Here is a 20,400-nt window from a genome sequence, read left to right as displayed (position 1 = left end):
CTTTTTTTTTTTTTTAAGATTTTATTTATTTATTTGTCAGAGAGAGAGAGGGAGAGAGAGTGAGCACAGGCAGACAGAATGGCAGTCAGAGGCAGAGGGAGAAGCAGGCTTCCTGCTGAGCAAGGAGCCCGATGCGGGACTCGGTCCCAGGACGCTGGGATCATGACCTGAGCTGAAAGCAGCTGCTTAACCAACTGAGCCACCCAGGCGTCCCTCCCTCCATCTTGAGGCTCTGCCTTCCACATAGAATTTTGCTGTCCTGAGCTGGATCCTCATAATCTGAATAAAGACACTAAACCAAGGATCTCCTGAGAGTTTAGGATCCAGGATCAGAAACGTCACACATCTCACTCACCCAGATTTCACAGGCCAGAACCAGCACATGACATCTGCTTAGCAGCAAGGAGAGTTGGAAACGTGGTGTCCCTATATTTTTAGGTCAAGGACATGGAACTGGTGAGCACCTAGTCATTCTCTGTCACAACAAGCTTCTTCTGTATTCCATCTCATGCCCTGGTCCACAGGACAGAACTTCTGCTCTGCTTCTTGTCCCGGTGACCAGTTCCTCCTTAGGCCTTTTTAAGATGGAGGCAATGCCATGTTCCTACACATTTCCCTTGCCAGGGTCTATAGATCTGTCCTCTGAGCCGCACCGGTGGCTGAGGTCTGCTCCCCAAATACCTTGGGCTTAACTTCTTTATTACTGTGCCTGCCTATCTGCCAAGAGATCTGGATGTTTCCTTCACCCTCGGCCTCACTGTCTATAATTTACCTGTAAATGATAAGTAATGGCCAAGATCCTTGGGTAATATGACTCATCTACCTGGTTATTAATCACTTTCCATTTGTCAGACTATCCATCCAATTGCTCAAACCACAGTAATAGTTGACTCATGTCTTTCTTTCTCATCCCGCATTAAATCTATCAACAGGTTCTATTAGGCTCTTTGGACCAACCTCTAAAACATGTCCTCACTAAAGCATTTAAGTATAATTGTATACTTTGTCTACAAAATTGTAGATAAACCTTCAGTATTAAGCTCCATCTGCTTTTATGCATGAATGCAAAATTGTATGTAAACCTTAAGCTCCATTCATTCTGACGTGTGAGTGAACCTCTGGTACCACTCACAAGATACACATTTCCAGCAACCCAGAAGGCTCTTCTGTGTCCCATCCCAGTGAATATCTTTCTGAAAGTTACTACTCTTTTGACCTCTATCATCTGTTCTTGATTGCACATTAATGGACTCTTAAAAATGGACACTCTTCTTCAACTGGCTTGTCTTGCTCAGTGTGATCTATCTGAGTTTCATGCATGTGATTGGGTGATTTAGTAGCTCATATACTTACCCATTTTCCTGCTGATGGACATTTGGTTTTCTAGTTTGTGGCTTCCATGAAGAAAACTGTTATAAATTCTTTTATTTATGTAGGTATGTACTTATTGGGGCACATCCTTTTACATTTTGTGCTTGTGAGCTGGACGCATTCCCAGGAGTTAGTTTCCTGAGTGTGGGCATCGATGTATCTTGAGATTTAGAAGATATGGTCGAGCAATTTTCAAACTGTTTATACGAATTCATATGCCCACCAGCAGTGCCTGAGAGTCCCAAATGGTTGTACTTCTTTGCAGTCACTTGGTATCATTAGTCTTTGTAATTTTAGCCACTCTGGCGGGTGTAGAGACAAGGACAACTTACCATGTCCAGGACCCTACTCCGAGGCACTGCTGTCTGTGACTGGACATCTGCAATGCACTCCTACCTTCCTCCTAGCTTCCTGCTATGGGCAAACCCCTGCCATCTACTTCCCATTCTGCGTCCAGATCCTCTCCCTTCTCTAATGCCCATCAGTGGCTTCTGGTTGCCCTCAGAAAGAAATCTCATGCTCTTCTGGTAACCTTCTAGCCTCTCCCTGTCCCTTCTCATCAGTTAGATTTCAGCCCAAATGATGCTTCCTCCAAGGGCGTTTCTTGACTTGCTGATCTAAACAATGATCCCCGTGACCCACTAACTATTGAGTTGATTGCTATCATTTCGATGCATCTCTTACCACTACCTTCATCATCTAACCCAGGAGCTCGCCTCTGATCTATTTTTCCCCACGTAACCATGAGCTCTGTGGGAGCAGGACCTGGTGTGGCAGGCCTTCGCTGCTGAGCCCAGCACGTACCCTAGTTCCAGGCCCATTGTAAGGTTTCCATGAGTGCTTACTGAGGGCACTTGCCTCCCTCTGGGGATGGGGTCTTGTGAGACCCCAGTGTTCTTTTTTTTAAAGATTTTATTTATCAGAAAGAGAGAGAGAGAGAGCACAAGCAGGGGGAGAAGCAGGCTCGCTGCTGAGCAAGGAGCCCAATGTGGGGCTCAATCCCAGGACCCTGGGATCATGACCTGAGCCGAAGGCAGACACTTAACCAACTGAGCCACCCAGGAGTCCCCATGGTGCATGTTTTCATAGCTTTTTCTCTTGTCACAAAACCACTGCAATTCCCAAGTAAATCACAGATCGTGGTAAACGATGTTAAAAGCAGAAAGGCTGGATGTTCATGCTTCCAGTAGGGTTGAATATGGCTGGAATTCAACTCTGCAAGAAGAGTCTGACCAAGGACAGACCAAATCCACAACATGGCAGCCAGCTACCATCACTCCAGGCTTTTTGTCACCTGTGCCTCCTCAAAACACTCATGAAATTCTCAGTCTAAATATTGCCCCTTCTCTGAACATGCCTTCTCCCACCGCCCCCTCCATGGCTTCTATAAAATCTGCCTTCCAGGGAACTCTTGGCGAGTAGAGATTTACTTTCCCCTTCCAGAGTCACCTGGAAGACCTGGATCTAATGGAAAGTCTCTCTCCCCTCCCCAGCCTGTCCCTCCTTCCTGGGATAACCCAGAGGCCTTGCCACCTCACCATAGAACAGAGATGGGCTGCAGAGAATCCATCAACCTCTCGGAGACCGCATTTGAGAGAAAGCAGAACCAGAGGAAAGTAAGCTTTTAGTGGCTTTTTAAAAAGATAAGGTCTTTCTTAAGCCATTTCTAGTTGTGTTGAGGATTGACATACCATAAAACAGGTAGGGTAATCACAGTGCCATGGGGATTAAAACCACTCTGGGAAAAGGGAGGTTCCCCCGGGGAAGGTGGGGGACGGGCCTAGAGCTGCTGACAGCCTCTGAGAGGGCCTGTGACCCTTGGTGTCTCTGCCTCTGTCTTCTCTGACTCTCTCTAAGTTTCTCTTTCTCCACCTGTCTCCTTCTCTCTCCCTCTTCCCAATTCCGCCCCACTGCCATCACAAGCCATAGGGACCCAAACTCCAAAAAGACAGAAATAATGGCTCCATCCCTCCCTCCCTAAAGCGCACACACCTCTGAAATGAGAATCCTCAGAGATATCTCTCAAGGTGCTTCTCTCGTTTACACACACACACACACGAATTAAAAACACAAACACACATGTGCACAGCCACCCCACACTCCCATACACCTCCTCTGTCCACAGGCAGCAACCCTCGCCCTGCCATCCGTTCCCTCCCTTTCCTCCACTCTGTTCGTCTTTGTTACTCAATACATACCCTGACCCCTGAAGTGACCAAACTTGGAATCCTCTTTCTGAAAGACTTGGTTTCTCTCTGTCCCCAGATGTGGGTACACATCTATCCACACAGGCACCGACCTTTTATTTCCACTCCCGGATTCTTCTCCACACAGATTCTTCTGTGGAAGAGTAGCCTGGGCCTTCCTGCCCCCATTTTGCTCCAGAGGGGTGCCTCAAGACACTCTTTCCTCAGTGGCGCTGTTCCTTTGGCCGACCGTGCGCGGTGCTGACTTCCATCAGCCTTGGCAAGGTGTCACCACAACTGAGGGCAGTAACAGGTGGCTTCTCTCCTTAGTGGGAAAGGGTGCACAGCAGTATGGCAACAGCCATATCCAGTCGAGTAAGGACCCTTACAACAGGGGTCAGCAGAGTGGGAATCTAGATCTGCTCCCGGCCTCCCCAGTATGTCCACAGGCCAGGTGTTTCCTCTGAGAACCAGAATGTTTTCATCTGCACCATGAGGGTGGCATAGCATTTGTTTTTCATATACACCAACAACCTCTTGCTTCTCATTTTTCACTTGCTCTCTATTGTCTGAGAAAACCTTAGTCAATGAGCTTCTTCAGGGAAATCAATCTCTCTATATTTGAACAGCAAGTAATCAAGGACAAAGGCCACAAACTGTGCTTTTCCTTAGAGTGACTCATCACTGAGTCATCCATCCATCCACCCATCCATCCACCTGCCCATCCAATCATTCAACCAACCATCCATCCTTCCATCCGTCATCCATCCATCCACCCACCCACCCATCCATCCCAACCATTCAACTGACCAACCACCCATCCATCCATCTACCCATTCACCCATCTACCCAACCGTTCAACATTCACTCATCCATCCGTCCACCCACCCAACCATTCAACTGCCCACCTCTTTCCAGTCCCATTTCTATAATCCTAGTCAAAGTCTAGTTATCTTACTTCTGCACTACTGCAATGTCCTTCTAGCTGGTCCCCTGCCTTCATTATTTTCCATTCTTCTTGCAATTTTTCTCCACCTAGCCACCCGAGTGATGTTTCAAAAATATAAACCAATTCATGCCATTCCTTGTCTAAAACCCCCCAAAGATCCCAGAATTCTTGAGCTACAATCCAAATCCCTTATGTACTACAAGGTTCTGGGATCAAGAGATCCGTCCCCTCCCTCCCGAGTGACTGTCATTAGATTATGCTGTAACAGGATTATGCTCGCGCGTACACCCATTGTATTTCAGCTATTAAGTGTTCTTTTAGCTCTTTAAATACACCAAGTCTTCTGCCACCTAATGTTTCCATTGCCACTTAGGTTTCACTTTGCCATGAGCAACACGGTCTTGTTGGACATCTAGGCCGATGTATAACTCACTAAATCAGAGCTGACCACTCTCCCTGGGGAGTTCCGGTGGGCCATGTCATATCTGGGTAACACTCTTAATTCTGATTATGGGCAAATTTTCCTTGTGTTCTCCTAACATTGGGCCAACTTAATGATCTTCCACCTGACATAATTTATTTAGATTATAACCTCATTGGGTTAAAATTCAAGACACACTAAATGCTTTTGGTGTGTCTACTGAGCTCAGAGCTCAGTAGACCAGATCTATATATAGGATAGGACATTGGGTAGAACTTACTGATGCAAATAGTTATGTGGCTCTGTAATTAGTCTCTAAGGACAGCGAGGCCTTATATGCAAAGAGCAACTGCATTTTCTACTGAGAGCAGTAGATTTCACACAGCCAAAGTCAGGGGCTTGGACTCCAAAGCCTCAGAATACGTGTCCTCCACTTGCCGACTTCAGAATTCCACTGCAAATTCTCTGCTGCATGTTGACTTTTTCATATCATTGCTTTGGATGTAACAAGGGTTCTCAACTCCTCCTAATCTTATTAAACTGCTGTTCCTGCACAAAGTAACCCGGTGATTTTCAGTCCTTGCACGTTGGGATTTAGCACAACATGCACGCAGCTGAGCTGATGTCAGCTCCCGAGTCGTGGGCAGCCATAGGCACCCAACCTTCCCCTGCTCCTGCCTCAGGGGAGGGCTTCCCTCTATCTGAAGGCCGGTGACACACTCGACCTCTGACTTCCGGGAATGAGTAAGCAGGAAGGTCAGAGGTAAAAAGCTTCCCCCCCCACCCAGTTCTCTCTATCGTGTGCAAAAAGAAAAGAGGACTAGAAGCTAGGACACCTGGGTCTTACCTGCAGCCTTCCACCATCCCCCCCCCGTCCCCTAGATGACATGAGTCAATGTGGGTCCAGTTTCCTCATCTGTGACAAGAAACAATTGGACAGTCATTCTGAGTCTACTGTGCTCAAGTGGGGTTCCAGTTCTCCGGGTTACGGCCTGATGATGGCCAGACTCAGCAGGGATGAAAGTCTGACACCCTGGCCAATGAGTTCATCCCTCCAGATACACATATATAATTTTTTATAACTCAAAGGGGAACAGAACTGGTCTCTCCGAAAAATTGTCTGCAGGGTGTTCCTTTCTAAAAAAAAATTTTTTTAAAGATTATTTATTTATTTGCTCATGAGACACACACAGAGAGAGAGAGAAAGAGAGAGAGAGAGAGGCAGAGGAAGAAGCAGGCTTTGGTACAGGACTTGATCCCAGGACCCTGGGATCATGACCTGACCCGAAGGCAGACACTTAACCAACTGAGCCATCCAAGTGCCCCTGAAATTTTTTAAACCAGGGGCACGTGGGTGGCTCAGTGGGGTAAGCCTCTACCTTTGGCTCAGGTCGTGATCTCAGGGTCCTGGGATCGAGCCCCGCATCGGGCTCTCTGCTCAGCGAGGAGCCTGCTTCCTCCTCTCTCTCTCTCTGCCTGCTCTCTGCCTCCTTGTGATCTCTGTCAAGTAAATAAATAAAATCTTTGTAAAAAAATTTTAAACCAGTTTATTTCCTCCCTCCCCCCCTTCCCTCTGCTATTTCTCCTTCCTGTCTCGTTTCCTTCCTTTTCCCTCTGTTATGCCCCACCTCGTACTCCATGCGAACACTGTTTTCCATGCGTTTTATGTATCCATTCATTTGACCTTTGCAGCAATATTATGCGGTAGTTACTATTATCAACCATGTTTTATAGATGAGGAAACCAAAGCACAGAGAGGTTAAGTAACTTGCAGAAGGTCACACAGCTAGCAAATCGCAGCGCCAGGATTCAAACCCAGGAAGTCTGACTGTAGACCCCTGAGTTTATAACCACCCTAGGTACTGTAAGGAGATGGGATTCAAGAGGTGGGACAGATTCGGACCTAGCTCTGGCAGGAGACCACACTAACACCACGAAACTTATTGAATAGCAATTGCACTCCAGGTGTTTTTTAGGCACTATTAACGTAATGGTGAATGGGGTGTGGCAATGATTCTAGTCCTAACAGGTGGGACACGGCAACCGGAGGACCTAGTAGACACTTTCAATTTATTGGTGATCAGCAACATATATATCTAGGTAAATCTGGATGTCCCTAAAATTAGAGGCTTGATGGACAAAAGGAGTCATTTTCTTTTGTCAAAGTCAAGAAATATGGGAACTCAGTCACCTGAGATCACTGGTTTGCTATTGACATTCACAAGGACAGTGTCATAACCCGGCTGTCTGAAGAATGACCTCTGGCACCGAACTTTCCAGGTTTGAACCCAGGCTCTGATGCTCACTAGCTATGTGACAGCGGACACATAGTTCCTTATCCATATATACCTCAGGACCTTGTCTGCAAAATGGGAATAATCATAGGGAACCTCACCTCCCCGCCAGGAGGGTTATGAGTATTTAATGGGTCCGTGTTTGGGAAGCACTTCCAACGGACTTAGAATGGTTGGTTGTAAATGCTGTAAGAATGCTATGAAAATAAGTTCTTTGCTCTTTTGTCTTAGCACGCCTAAAATCAGGTGAACTCGAGTTTTTTGTTTGTTTGTTTTCTTTTTTTTTTTTTTAAATAAAGAGCTGTTTCTTTCTCCTGTCTTTCCTACCTCCACCAGTGACTCCATCATTACCCCAATCTTCCAAGTTTGCATGAATCCCAACCCAAGAACCTTCCAGCACTGCCCCGGGGAGGCTCTGACGAGACAGATTATGGAAACCCAGAGGTCAGGGCACACCCTCAGGCTCCCAGGGGGTCGTTCCCTCTGTCGTCTCTTGCACCATCAGTTTCTACTACTTGCAAGTTGAGATCACGTATCTTTCCAGTTCCTCCTCGGTCTAACGTTTGACACCAGCTATGCCCTGGCTTCCTATTTGGCTTCCTGTCCCCTCCCCTCTTGGAGAGATTCCCCAAACTCCGGTCTCCCTGAACCACTCAATCCTCCCTTCTCCACTCCAGGCCTCTGTGTGCACTTCTCTCTAGGGAGCACCGTGGGCGCTAGATGACCGAAAGCGTCCCCTCCCAGAAGGGCCAGCCCACCACCGCCCCTGGCAAGAGGACCCTTCCCTTGATGTGTCCTCCGACAGCAGAACTTTGCTCCCTGCTCTAAACCTCCAAGGTCAGCTGCATGAAATGCATTCAAAGAAGATTTCATCTTGCCCTTTGCTGTCAGTATTGGGGAGACACTGGACCACAGGGGTTAATGGCAGAAACATCCTGGCTCTGTCTCCTGCCTTTCCACCCACTAGGACAAAAAGCATGGCTAGGTTTCAGCTTCATACTTCAGCTTTTCTGACCTGCACAGTAGCAATATAGCACCTGTGCCTTAGGACCTCCTAATGGGTCCCTCGGTGCTCCTCGTGCCCTGGCAGGCCAGTCCTCACACAGCGGCCAGCGTAATTCTTGGCAAATTTAAGCCAGCAAATGCTCCTCCTTGGTTTGGAAATCCTCCAGAAAATGTCCAGTGTCCTCTGAATTCAATCCAGAATCCTTCCCTGGGCCTGTAAGGCTTCTCTGGTCAACCTTCCCATTCTCTGCCCCCCTCCCATTCTGCTTTAGCCCCCTGGCCTCCTGGCTACGGTCCTTGGATAGTCTAAAACATGCCTCAGGGTCTTTGCACTTTGCTATGTCCTCCACCCAGAAGGGTCTCCCCCCTGCTAGACAGCCCCCTTGGGAATCACTCTCTAATTCCTTTCCTTCATTGGTGAGGCTTTCTCAGACTTACTCAGAATAAAACGACACTTGGGTCCCTTTCCACTTATTGTGCATTTTAAATTCACATGGCAGATATACTAAGGATCTCTTTGTGTTTTCCCTGTTGATCCTCCTCCTCGACACCCACCACGAAGGTTGAAGGCCGTTGTCTCATTCACACATTCTCGGCACATACTCGACACTCGAGTGGAATCAGTAAGTCGACGGGGCTTAGCACAGTGCCAGGCCCCAGGACGGTCACTCAACGGTTACGGAGCTCTTCCAGTGGGAGCTCGCCTCTGTCCTCCCCACTGACTTGTGAGCTGGTCAAGGGCAGGGACCGTGTATTATTCATCTCTGGATCCCCCGTAGAACCCCACCCGGAGCAGGAGCCAGCCCAAACCTGGGATGTCAAAGCCCTCTGCAAACATCAGAGGGCAACCCCCACCCCCACAAGGAATGAAAACAGCCCCCTGCCCATGTGCTGTCCCTTGATGGATGGAGAACATTCCATCACCCTGTTATCTCTGGCAGAGAGGAGGCAGAGCCTTGACAGGATGGAGAGAAAAAGAGCCTCAGGGAGAGCCTCCCTGTCCAGGCTGTCCCCTGTGGGGCTGCCTGTCCTCCCCCCCACCAGTCCTGGTCCTGGCTTGCCTCCTGGCTGGCAGTCCCCTCCCCCGCCCCCGCCCCTCCCCATCTGCCGCCTCCTGGTAAGCATTAGTCACTCTCCAGGAGAGAGTGGTGACAAGATCCCATCTCAGCAGTGCCCGGGGAATCCAACACCTGCAGAGCCATGTGTATATTCTCCCAACTTCTTGTCGTGCTGTGAATGTTATTAAAATGCCCTATTTATCAGAGAAGGGGGGGGTGGGGAATCCCAGCTTCAGCCAAACAATATAGAGGGTTTAAAATACAGGCTGTGAGTTTAATTTCCACAGGAACAGTGGTGAACAAGTAAAGGGAGGTAATTGATGATTCTCCTGAGAGAGAGCAGAAGGCAAGCCAGGCACTCCCAGACACTCCGATGGGATTCCTTCCTCTCCTCCTGGCCTGCTCAGACCCTCCCTGCCGGGCCTCGGCAGCGCCCTGCTGTGCTTAGAGCCATGAGGTCCCCAAGCCTGGAAGGAATGGGGGGCCCAGTTGGTGGTGGTGTTGATGCGGGAGGCGGGGTGGAGGGGCGATGATTCTGCCAGCTGCAAACATCTGGAGCACCCCCAGGTGTGTTTCCGTAAGAGGGAGGGCACATCACCTGATAGACTAGTGTCAGTGTGGTGGTGTAAAAAGAAAAAAAAAAAAAAAGGGAGGAAGACAGGTCGTGTGTGGCCCCAGAACTTGTTATCCACACCACGCAGCTGAGCAGAGCTCCGCTGGACAGCAGGAGTTCACCTCTGTGACTATTTACTATGTACCATGTGGCAGGCTCTGTTCTTGGGGCTTCTCCTGTCTCACTGTATGGAATCCTTACAACCACCCCAAGGCAGTCACTACTCTAATTTTCCTTGTAGCATTAAGAAAACGGAGGCTCCTGGGGTTCAATCTGTTAAGTGTCTGCGTTTGGCTCAGGTCATGATCCCAGGGTCCTGCACTGGGCTCCCTGCTCAGCAGGAAGCCTGTTTCTCCCTCTCCCTGCGCTGGTCACCCTGCTCGTGCTCTCTCTCTGACAAATAAATAAATAAAATCTTTAAAAAAGAAAAGAAAATTGAGGCTCAGAGAGGTTTAGAACTTACTCAAGGCCACACAGCCTACAGATGGTGGGTGGATTTGAATGCAAGCTGTGGATCAGACAGGCCTGCGTTGGCAGGGAGCGTCTGGATCTCTCCACGACTGTAAACACCACCTTCCATGGGAACAGTTTGTAGTTTCTTACAACGCTCAGAATAGTGAGAACAAGACCTTGTGTATCTTGGTGCCTAGCCAGTGCTGTGCTGAGTACCCTTCATGCATTGGCTGGTTCATTCCTCACCACCTCAGGCCTTCTGGCCTTATCCCCCTATTTCAGATACAAAGATGAAGGGTCAGATGTGTGGAGGGCTGTGGCCAGCATGACGTGGCCAAAAAGGGGTGGCTGGAGCCACAAGACAAGCCCAGGCAGCCTGGCCTCGGAGGCCACGCCGCTAACCCTTCAGTCTGTGCTCTCCCCTGCTCCTGAGATACCAGAAGAGACTCCATGCCTAATGGCAAAGCTCATTCGTTAACAGACGTGGTTCCAGAGTTGCTCCAGGAGCCTTGTCCACACCACGGGCGGTGTGGGCTGCCTTAGGCGACACGTAGGGAAACCGTCTCATTTCTCCCAAGTGTGTTCTTTTTTCCTTTCCTTTTCTTTTTTTTTTTTAAGATTTTATTTATTTATTTGACAGGCAGAGAGGCAGGCAGAGAGAGAGAGGGGGAAGCAGGCTCCCTGCTGAGCAGAGAGCCCGATGCAGGACTCGATCCCAGGACCCTGAGACCCTGACCTGAGCCGAAGGCAGCGGCTTAACCCACTGAGCCACCCAGGTGCCCTACTCCCAAGTGTGTTCTACGTTCGCTCTGAGTCCAGGGGAAGGAGGGAGGCTCAGTCCCGTACGAGCCGTGGGAGCTGGTGCCAATCTCCTATTTGCTCAAGCTGTGGGCTCGTTCACCCACAGAGAGGGAAGGTAAGACCTTCTGTGTATCCGAAGACGTCTAAGTGGGTCCCTGAGGCCTCAGAAACCCTCCTGGTGTGCAGGCTGATGGCGATGTTGGAAGAAGGGAGGGAAGAAGGGACGGAAGGGGGCGGCAGAGGGAGGAAGAGTGAAGGAGGGGACAGGAAGGAGGGAGGGAGGACCGGAGGAAGAGGAGAAGAGAAAGCTGGACTTTTTACAAAAGTATCCCTGGGCATTTATAAAACCTCTCCAAAGCCTTAACCACCCTTCAACTGGCATTTTCTCTGTGCCAGGCACGGCTCGGGGTGCGTGCGTGACTTGTGATCCTCGTGGGAACCCTGTGACGTAGCTAACATCTTGCAGACGAAGAAACTGAGGCCCAGAGACGCTGGACGTCTGCAGAGGACTGCCTCACCAGTACGCAGCCCAGCCAGGGCGCAGGGCCTGCCGCCCGGCTCCAGTCCACACTGCTAACCTAGAGCTGCTCCATGGAGGAGCAAGGGGTAAGGGTGCGCACAGCCTTCCCCAAAACAGAAGCTGCCTCTGCTCCCTTGAGGGGGCTGAGCTGGCCCACCTGCCCCCCGACTCAGCACTTTGTAGGCACCTTCGACCCATGTTGCCATTTTAGGCTCTTCCTGCCCTGTGAGGCCGGCATGAGGAGAAGGAGAGGAAGAAACAAAGGTCAAATACCTCCTACGTGCTGGGCTCAGGCGGGGCCTCAGCTTCCTCCATGGGGACTGTCCCCCTGGTGCAGTCTGCCTCCCACCAGGATGGCACAGGGAGACACCAGTCAGTTTGTAAGGTTCTCTAGTCTCCTAACATGTGTCAGGAAAGGACAATGTTACGGAGATTCCCAGGATGCTCTTAATAAGGTCAGGGATGGGGTGCCTGGGTGGCTCAGTGGTTTAAAGCCTCTGCCTTTGGCTCAGGTCATGATCCCAGGGTCCTGGGATCGAACCCCACATTGGGCTCTCTGCTTGGCGGGGAGCCTGCTTCCCCCTCTCTCTCTAACTGCCTCTCAGTCTACTTGTGATCTCTGTTTGTCAAATAAATAAAATAAAATAAAATAAAATAAAATCTTTAAAAATAGGGTCAGGGATAAATACTATTTGGGGTGAAAACAGAAGTAAGTCAATATAACGGGGAATTATACCCTAAAGGTATAATTCTATGAAGGCAAAACAAAGCTGATGGAAATTTAGGAAACCTAAATCTTTCTGGAATGCTGCCTGTGAATCTGTTATTTCCATTTTATAGATGGGGACTAACAAGGTCTAGAGCAATCAAATCCTTTGCCCAAGGTCTCAACGCTTGCAATCCACCGAGTGGGGCTTGAATCCTAAGTGCCTACCCAGCGTGAGGCTCTCTTTCCACCATTTCAACAGTTCATTCATCCTCCTGCACTTGACCTTGACCCCAAGGGTGGATTTCCAGTCCCCCTCCCTGTTCCCTGACTTCCCTTTCTGCCAAGGTACTCGCTGAAATCTGCAAGAGTCACTAAAGCCTACAGAAGTGTATTTATTTAAATTGCCAGGATAAATTAACTTTTAGAGCCCCACCGGAGGAGTCCGGCAAGTCTGGGCTGTGGGTCGGGAGCCATGAATATGCAAGAGCACGCAGCCATTGAATTAGGCGGCCGCAAACATATTTGGAGGCAGCTGCTCATTTAATAATCTGGGACAACCACAAGAATAGACAACCAGTCGCTCTGGCCCATTTGCGTGGGTAAAGTGATAATTTTATAACACAATTGCAGCAATTAGGTTTCCCCAGACAAAGGCAGGGGAACACCTTTTGGGAGCAATCTTGGGTGTTGTCAGCCAGAGCTAGCTGCCGCTCTCTCCAGCTGTCAGACAGAACAACCTGTTTCCTATAGATGCAGCCTGGTGACGAGGTGGGGTGTGTGGCCCCAGGAGTCAGACTCAGCCTCGAATCTCAGCCTTGCTACCTCTGAGCCACAGGACCCCTAGCGGATCGCTCAGTCTTCCGAGGCTCGCTTCACTCACCTGTGAGTGGGCATAGCCTTGGTCCCTTCCTTCGGTTGTAAGGATTGACCTTGCGAATAAAACTTGAGAACATTGTCTAGCACAGTGGTTCTCAAACTTCTGGGCACATCACAGTCACTGAGGATCTTCTCAACTCTCTCAGGTGGCTGGATCCCACTTCTCAAAAGTCTAATTGAAGCATGAACATTAGGATATTTTAGAACGCCTCGGGTGACCGACGTACAGCCCAGGTGGAAAACCACTCTTCAGGTACAGAAAAGAAGGTATGAGATAGAAGCTACCTAGACAGTCATTGTTCCCTTGGTCCCAGTACTCCCGGGGAAAGCATAAATCTCCTTTCTCACCTGATCTGAAATTCATCAAAAAGTCAACTTTGGTCCTCATTCCTAATTTGGCCAAAGTTCCATTCTTCTTAGAAGGGTCGAGAAGTGGCCTATGGTTGCATGGGGGGGAAGCAGAGCTTCCAGAGGAACTGGCTGAGAAAGGGTCATTACCTCTGAACACATTTCTCTCAAACTGGCATCTTTTAAATAGTCATGAAAGGGAATGTGTAAGACAGAATGGCTAGGAACGTGGTGAACGGATGCTGGAGAAAGCAATACTCAAGCCAGACCAAGAAACACACAGAAGAGTGTGATCAAAGTATGTTATGCCCTGAGACGCTCACCACCCAGCACCAAGTCACGCCACAGATCCAGTGACACTGACCCTGATCTCCCTTGTAATAGTCCTCACCCAATGCTGCAAGGGTTCTTCCAGGGGAGGCTTGAGCCATGAAGCTAACTCCAAGGCATCTGTCTATGTGAGAAAGAGAAGAAAAAAAATCTGTCTAACCACTTGTGGTCATGGCTCCAGCCATCTGGCACTTCTGCTACACTTGCTCACTAGGACCGAAACCAAGCTCGAATCCTGTCCTTCCTGACTTGGTCACTCACCCCATGCCAGGCCCCAGCTTCTGTTTCTGACATCCCCCTTTTTTGCATGGGCTGGTACACTCTGCTTTAGGTCATGGGCACGTGTTGGTAGAATACCCGGGGCCATTCTCAGCTCCCTTTGTGCCAGCAGAACCCACTTCATATCTGGTCTTCAACACTTTTGTAGGAGGACATGGCACTTGGGAACTGTGGGGGAGACCACCGTGGTCCCTAATATCTGAGTTTGCTTCTGCCCAGGTAACACACCTCTACTGCACCTTCCAGTCTCCTTTGGAAAAGGATGTTTCTCTGACCAGGTTTCTAACTGTCAACAGCGTTAACTTTCTCCATGTCCATGCTCGGCATATAAGATCTTCCAGTTATGGTTGTCGCTCTTTCCTGATCTCTCCCTGGCTGGAGACAACACTGGGGACTGAGGGGAGGGCAGAGCCGTGACACAGAAGGAGCCTGGGATCTTGCGTGACAGAGAGAAAGTGCCCCTTCCCTAACTTTCTCCCACCAGCCCTCAATGGACTATGATGTATAAAGAAGAACTACTGCCTTTTTGAGAATCTCTTTTATTATTCTTTGTTGTTATGGCAACTACATAGCCTTAATAGTGATGTCCTATTTGGCCACAGGGTGGGAGAGAAATCTGACCGAGGATGTCAGCCTGGAGACAGAAGAAACATGTGATCTGGTGACTTCTGTGACCTGCCACATGGCCTGAAGAATCCTATTCCAGATTTCTTGTTGCAAGAGGCAGCAATAAACCTTCCTGACCTCTGGGAATCCTCCAACAAAGCTAGACAAGGGCCAAGTAGACACAGGGGTCTGGGGGAGAGGGACTCTAAGTTATTTTCTGCCATCTCCCAGGGGAGTTTATTAAAGAGGAATGAACAGGGCTTTGCAATAGCTTGGGGGTATGATGGTCAAAGAGGGGAGGCCCCCTTTCTTTAAAATAACATTACAGAGCCCAGTCATTCATTCCAGGACTGATGCTGGTTAAGCTCAGCCTCCATAGTTATTGTGGGCTTTGGGCTGGGGCCCAACATGGGCTCTCCCAGTGCCTTCCCCTCACTTATTTCCTGTGTGGGGGCTCCCAAGTCAATGGAAGAGGGAGAGGGGTTCCAGTGTTCTCAAAGCACCTCAGCCACAAGGCTATAGATGAGGATGTCAACCCCCTGCCATGGCCTGAAGTATGAGTCTGAGAGGTTCAACTCTGAACATCAGTGACGTCCTAGGAAGCTTTACTTTGACTCATGTTCATGCACTGAATACACTGCAGTGATAGGAAATTAATCCAAGTTCTGGAAAGCAGTGAAGTCCCTGATCAACCTAGCTGTATTTCACAAAAGCTGTGCCTTCCATATCTTCAAAGCTGTAATAAAGGCCCTAGGAAGTCTCCTGTCTGACCATAAAATAATAGTGGGCTCTAAGAAGCCAAGTGATGATATGACAGTTCAGGGCTACGATAACAAATAATTATACATGGCTCATGACCTGGCCATGAGTCCCCCTCCTTGCTCTTTAAAACACTAAGACAGGAGTCCTGTCTGTAGCTTCTGATCTAAAGACGCAACAATGCACAGTGGGAACCTGGCTTCTTGGTAGAATTTGAGATTTGTAGCTGATGACTAGAGGTGTCATCACTGGATATGGTGGCCATGGTGGCCAAATGGGCACTGAAAGGCCTTTGGAACTTCTGCAGTAGTAACATGAGATTACTAAGGAACGGGAATGCTCTGTTGGACCATTGGGTTGGAAAGCTCAGGGGCTTGGATGCTGGGTGGATTACTTCTAAGGATAGCTCCTGAAATTTTTGTCTTTGAAGAAGACCAACAAGTGTTTAGTGCTACCACTATGGACTGAATTTTGTGCTCTCCAAATGCATATATTGAAGTTCTAAATATCAGTGTAACTGATTTTAGAGACGGGGCCTTTATGGAGTTCATTAAGGTCAAACGAAGTCATAAGCCTGGATCTGAGAGGACCATCGTCTTACAAGAAGTGACTTAAGACTCTCTCTCTCCCCCTTGCCACCACCCCCCGCCTTAGCCATGTGAGAACACAGTGAGAAAATGGCCATCTACAAGCCTGAAAGAGAGCTCTCACGGAACTGAGTGGACTGGCAAATTGGCTTTTTGTTTTTAAGATTATGTATGTACTTATTTATTTGAGATAAAGAAAGAGCATTGAGGGGAGAAAGGCAGAGGGAGATGGAGAAGCAGACTCCCTGCTGAGCAGGGCTCCATCTCAGGACCCCGAGATTATGACCTGAGCCAAAGGCAGAGGCTTAACCGACTGAGCCACCCAGGCACCCCTAGACTGGCATTTTGATCTGGGGTTTCCAGCCCCCCAGGACTGTGAGAAAATCCATCTCTGTAAGCCCCCAGTCTATGGTTTTGTTATGGCAGCCCGAGGGAACTATGCCAGCTAGCTATCAGAGTCCTCAGAATTACTTAAGAAGAGGTCAGGAGCCCCAAAACAAAGGAAAGGCTCTTCTCTTTGTCAAGGTGAACATGTTCAGTAGGCAGCTGATCCGCTCCCGGGTTGACTCTCTGAAGGCTGCTTCCCGGGGCTGAGGTTCTGGTAAAAGTTGCCATCCGCCTCCACACTCTTTACTATGTTGTAATGAGAAGATAGGGAACCCTTCCTAAGAAGGTTAAGCGGTGTCTCCGCATCTCTGATGTTCTCTTCTACCTGCTGAGACTAGAGTTAGCAGACTCTTCATATCTCCTCTGTCAGGCAGCCAAGAATCCCAAGAATGCCTTTATGTCAGAACAGATGTTCTGCAGAACCTGGGAAAGGGCGCGGAAGTCCAGGGTGGGTATGCGGCGCTACACTTGGCCATGAGCAAATCAAAAGAGGACTGGATTTTACATGCAAGGAAAAGAGTCTCTGAAAGGTTATTTAACTCATCCAAGTAACGATAGAACTAAGACACAACTCTAAGCCCCCAGTCTTAACTGTAAGCCCTCCACAGTACTGGAAATAAGGTGTAGTATAAATGAGAAACTGAAAATCGCCCTTCATCCCATAGTCAAAGGTCGTAATTGTTAACATTCTAGTTTATTTTACTCCACTTTGAGAACTTGGCTTTGCATTATCTATATTCTGTATTCATCTTTCACTTGATCTAATATCATAAATATTTCTCATGACATTCAAGATTTTTCTAAAGCATGAAAAAAATGAAAGAGAACCGGCTGCAAGTTTCCTTCTGAGGGACACATGTAGATGTTTTTATCTTCTGTTCGATAAAGAAGAACTCAGTGCACAAATCTGGAAACTGAGGCGTGTTGATGACTGAGGGACATACATGGACCCACATCTCTGGAAATCACCATGAAAGGAATCCTTTGTTGAAGGAGGACCAGACTACTGCCCTTCAAGGGCACCTACAAGAGATGGACTGGCTGGATGGCGGGCTTGCCTTCAGCTGTGAATGTCCCCCTTCCCTCATTTGAAATCAGGCATCAGCCAAACCCAAACCACATCAAAATCCAGTCTGAAGTGGAAGGAAGAGGTTGGAAGTCTGTCATCCGTGATGGTGGAGGAATTTCTGTCTAGCTACACGCATATAGCTGGTGCATTTACCAGCTATGTGACCTTTGGGGCAAGTCTCTTGATTCCTTTGAGCCTCTTCTGCTAAATGATAGTGATGATGACTTTCACTGACAATCAATGAATGAAGTCAGTAATTCAATGATAACCCCTGAATTTTATTTTCATTGACGCCTAGTGTAATATTTCACCCAGAACTCCTCTTCAGGCTTAACACACTTGTCCCCCAGGTGCTGGGAATAGGGGCTTTTGATGCCTCTGTGCTCCCCATTCAAAGTTATACCTCTTCTCTGGGGTGGACTCGGCCAATGAATGACTGATGCACAGACATGAGGGAAGAGTTTTTGGTGTCAGTTCAGGAAGATTCTAAAGGCCATCCCACTCCTGAGTTCCCTCTGGGAGCCACTGAGTCCTCAAGTGGGCCCACATGGCAGGTCTGCTCCTTTCTACCCAACCCTGCCTCGCCAGTTTCCTTAGAGCTGCATCTCCAGAGGGTAACCCTGGGGAACCCTTCCGCATGCAATTCTCTATTTCAGAGTCTGTTTCCAGGAAACCTTATCTAAAACAATGCTGATGAGGAGGAGGATAACAATGATGGCTTCCTCAACTGGCCTGTGGGAGTCTGGGATGAAACAGTCCATGTTCAGAGTGCCTGGAGTTGGCACTGTCCAAAACGTGTTACTTTAATCTGAATCTGAAGCTTTTCTTTGGGAGGAAAAAAAAAAATCGATCCCCTTGAGAGATGTTTGGTGTGATTTATTTCTCCTTAGGATGTCGTCCCAAGAGGAGATCCATTAGTCTCTCTGTTCTGGTTGTTCCTGTCCTGGGTCCCCAGGGGAATTATTCCACAGGGTGGGGCCATATCCTAAAATATGCTCCCTGAGTCCTTGCCATTCTGTATGCTGTGAAAGTTTCGCTCTCTCTGGGTTCTTCCATCAGAATCCATCCCCACAAGCTATAAACAACCCTGATCACCTCTTTTCTTAGCTTCCAAGAGAGCTAATCCCCTGTCTAGTGCTTTATCAGTCTATTGAGAAACGCCCAGAGAAACCTGCCAATCTAAACAGAATATAGTGTGGGAAATCATATTAGACCTCCCTGTAATTCACAAAATGTTGCAGGTGGTAAAATTCTAATGCCACCCTGACTCTTTTATTGGAACGAGAATAGAAATTGACGCAACGTCAATACATCCTTATTGCCGTATTAAGATTCTCCTAAAATACGACAGTGCACTCTATCTCTGGAGAAATCCCATGCTAACTTACTCAAAACTGCCCTAAAATCAGCCTTAGATTGTTCAGAATCTCTAGTCTGATGATATAAAGAGAGGATTGTGACTCTTTAAAAAAAAAATCATTCCCATTGGGATCTTGAAATAGACGCTCTTAGAAAATTCACTAATGGAAGGGGGCCTGCAGGGACAGAAATGCAGACAAGGTGCACGCGAGTGACTGTTGGCCCTTATTTACTATTCTCCCCTGACAGCACGTTCAGTCCGACCTGTCAAGGAGGAGCTCAGTCATGGCTCCAGAGAAAAGTCCACAATGGAGACAGAACCCAGATAGAAGGCAGGTAGATAGTGATAGGAGAAAGACCACACTTCCAGGCCAGTATGGTAAGTGGAAGGACGTCCACGTGAGTGGCATGGACGTGATTCCAGACAAATGCACATTTCATTGGAGACTATGAGCTAACAATCAGGAAGAGGAAGCAGAGTGCAGTGGTACCCACTTGACATTTCTGCATCCTCTTCAATTCCAGAAGCCTGATTTTGATCAAGTAGCGTTGTCCCTACCCTCAGGGAAAAAATTATATCTCTAAGATATTCTAAGGAATATCTTCAGAGTAGGCTTGTAATGAGCCAAGAAAATGTTGAGGGCTAGTGGGAAAGACATCCACGGAAAGAGTGAGGCAATCTTATGACCCCGTCATTCCACTCCTAGGTTACCCCAACATGTATGCATATGGTATATTCTTACCAGATTATACATATGGGGAGTCAAAGCAGAACTAGCCATGATCTACAAAGCTTGGAAGCAACTCAAATAACCATAAACAATAACGCCCGTAAATTCTGGCATATTTATGTAATGGAACCCTATAGAGAAATGACCATGGACAAGCTATGCCTACTCTCAACTGTGTAGATGAATAAGCGAAAAGAGGATAGTTGCCTAAAAGGACACACAGCATGAGTCCAGTGACATAAAGTTTCTTTTTAAAAAAAAGGCAAAACTCACCTATGGTGTTTGTAGTCAGGTTATCAATTTCCTTTGGTGGCCTTTGGGATCAGAAGGTGGCCAAGGTTGCTGCCGTTGATATTCTGTCTCTGGTTTGTGTGCTTTCTTTCACATCTGGGTTTACTCTGTGAAAAGTCATCCAATGCACATTCTTGATTTCTGCACTCTGTGTAGACGGCGATGTCACACACCAGTGAAAACCTACATTGAAAGTTAAGAGAGAGGAGGCTGGAGTGAAGATAGAGCTCTGTTACTGCTACCCATTGCCTTGCTCCTGTCTTGACAGTGTTGTGTGAAGAAGCAATGGCTTCCAAGGAAATGATCATAAGGAAATGCTCATAATATGCTCGTAATGCTCATATTGCCCAGTATCCCAGGGAAAGGGAGCAGGATGACTAGCTCCAATTCCAGATGGC

At 48.2% G+C, this 20,400-nt stretch overlaps 1 long non-coding RNA gene across 1 annotated transcript in view; it reads right to left on the bottom strand.

Annotated features, from left to right (window-relative positions):
- The window catches only part of LOC122895379, a 217,710-nt gene extending 197,538 nt beyond the window's left edge, over positions 1-20,172 (bottom strand). Inside the window, exon 1 of the long non-coding RNA XR_006382201.1 lies at positions 19,985-20,172. This is a non-coding gene — a long non-coding RNA (uncharacterized LOC122895379). The remainder of the gene's footprint in view (positions 1-19,984) is intronic.
- Positions 20,173-20,400: the final 228 nt, after the last annotated feature.

Source organism: Neovison vison, chromosome 14 (genome assembly GCF_020171115.1).
Source record: "Neovison vison isolate M4711 chromosome 14, ASM_NN_V1, whole genome shotgun sequence".
NCBI classification, from domain to species: domain Eukaryota; kingdom Metazoa; phylum Chordata; class Mammalia; order Carnivora; family Mustelidae; genus Neogale; species Neogale vison.
The sequence above is the reverse complement of the archived record's forward strand: the minus strand, read 5'-3'. Positions and strand labels throughout refer to the sequence as shown.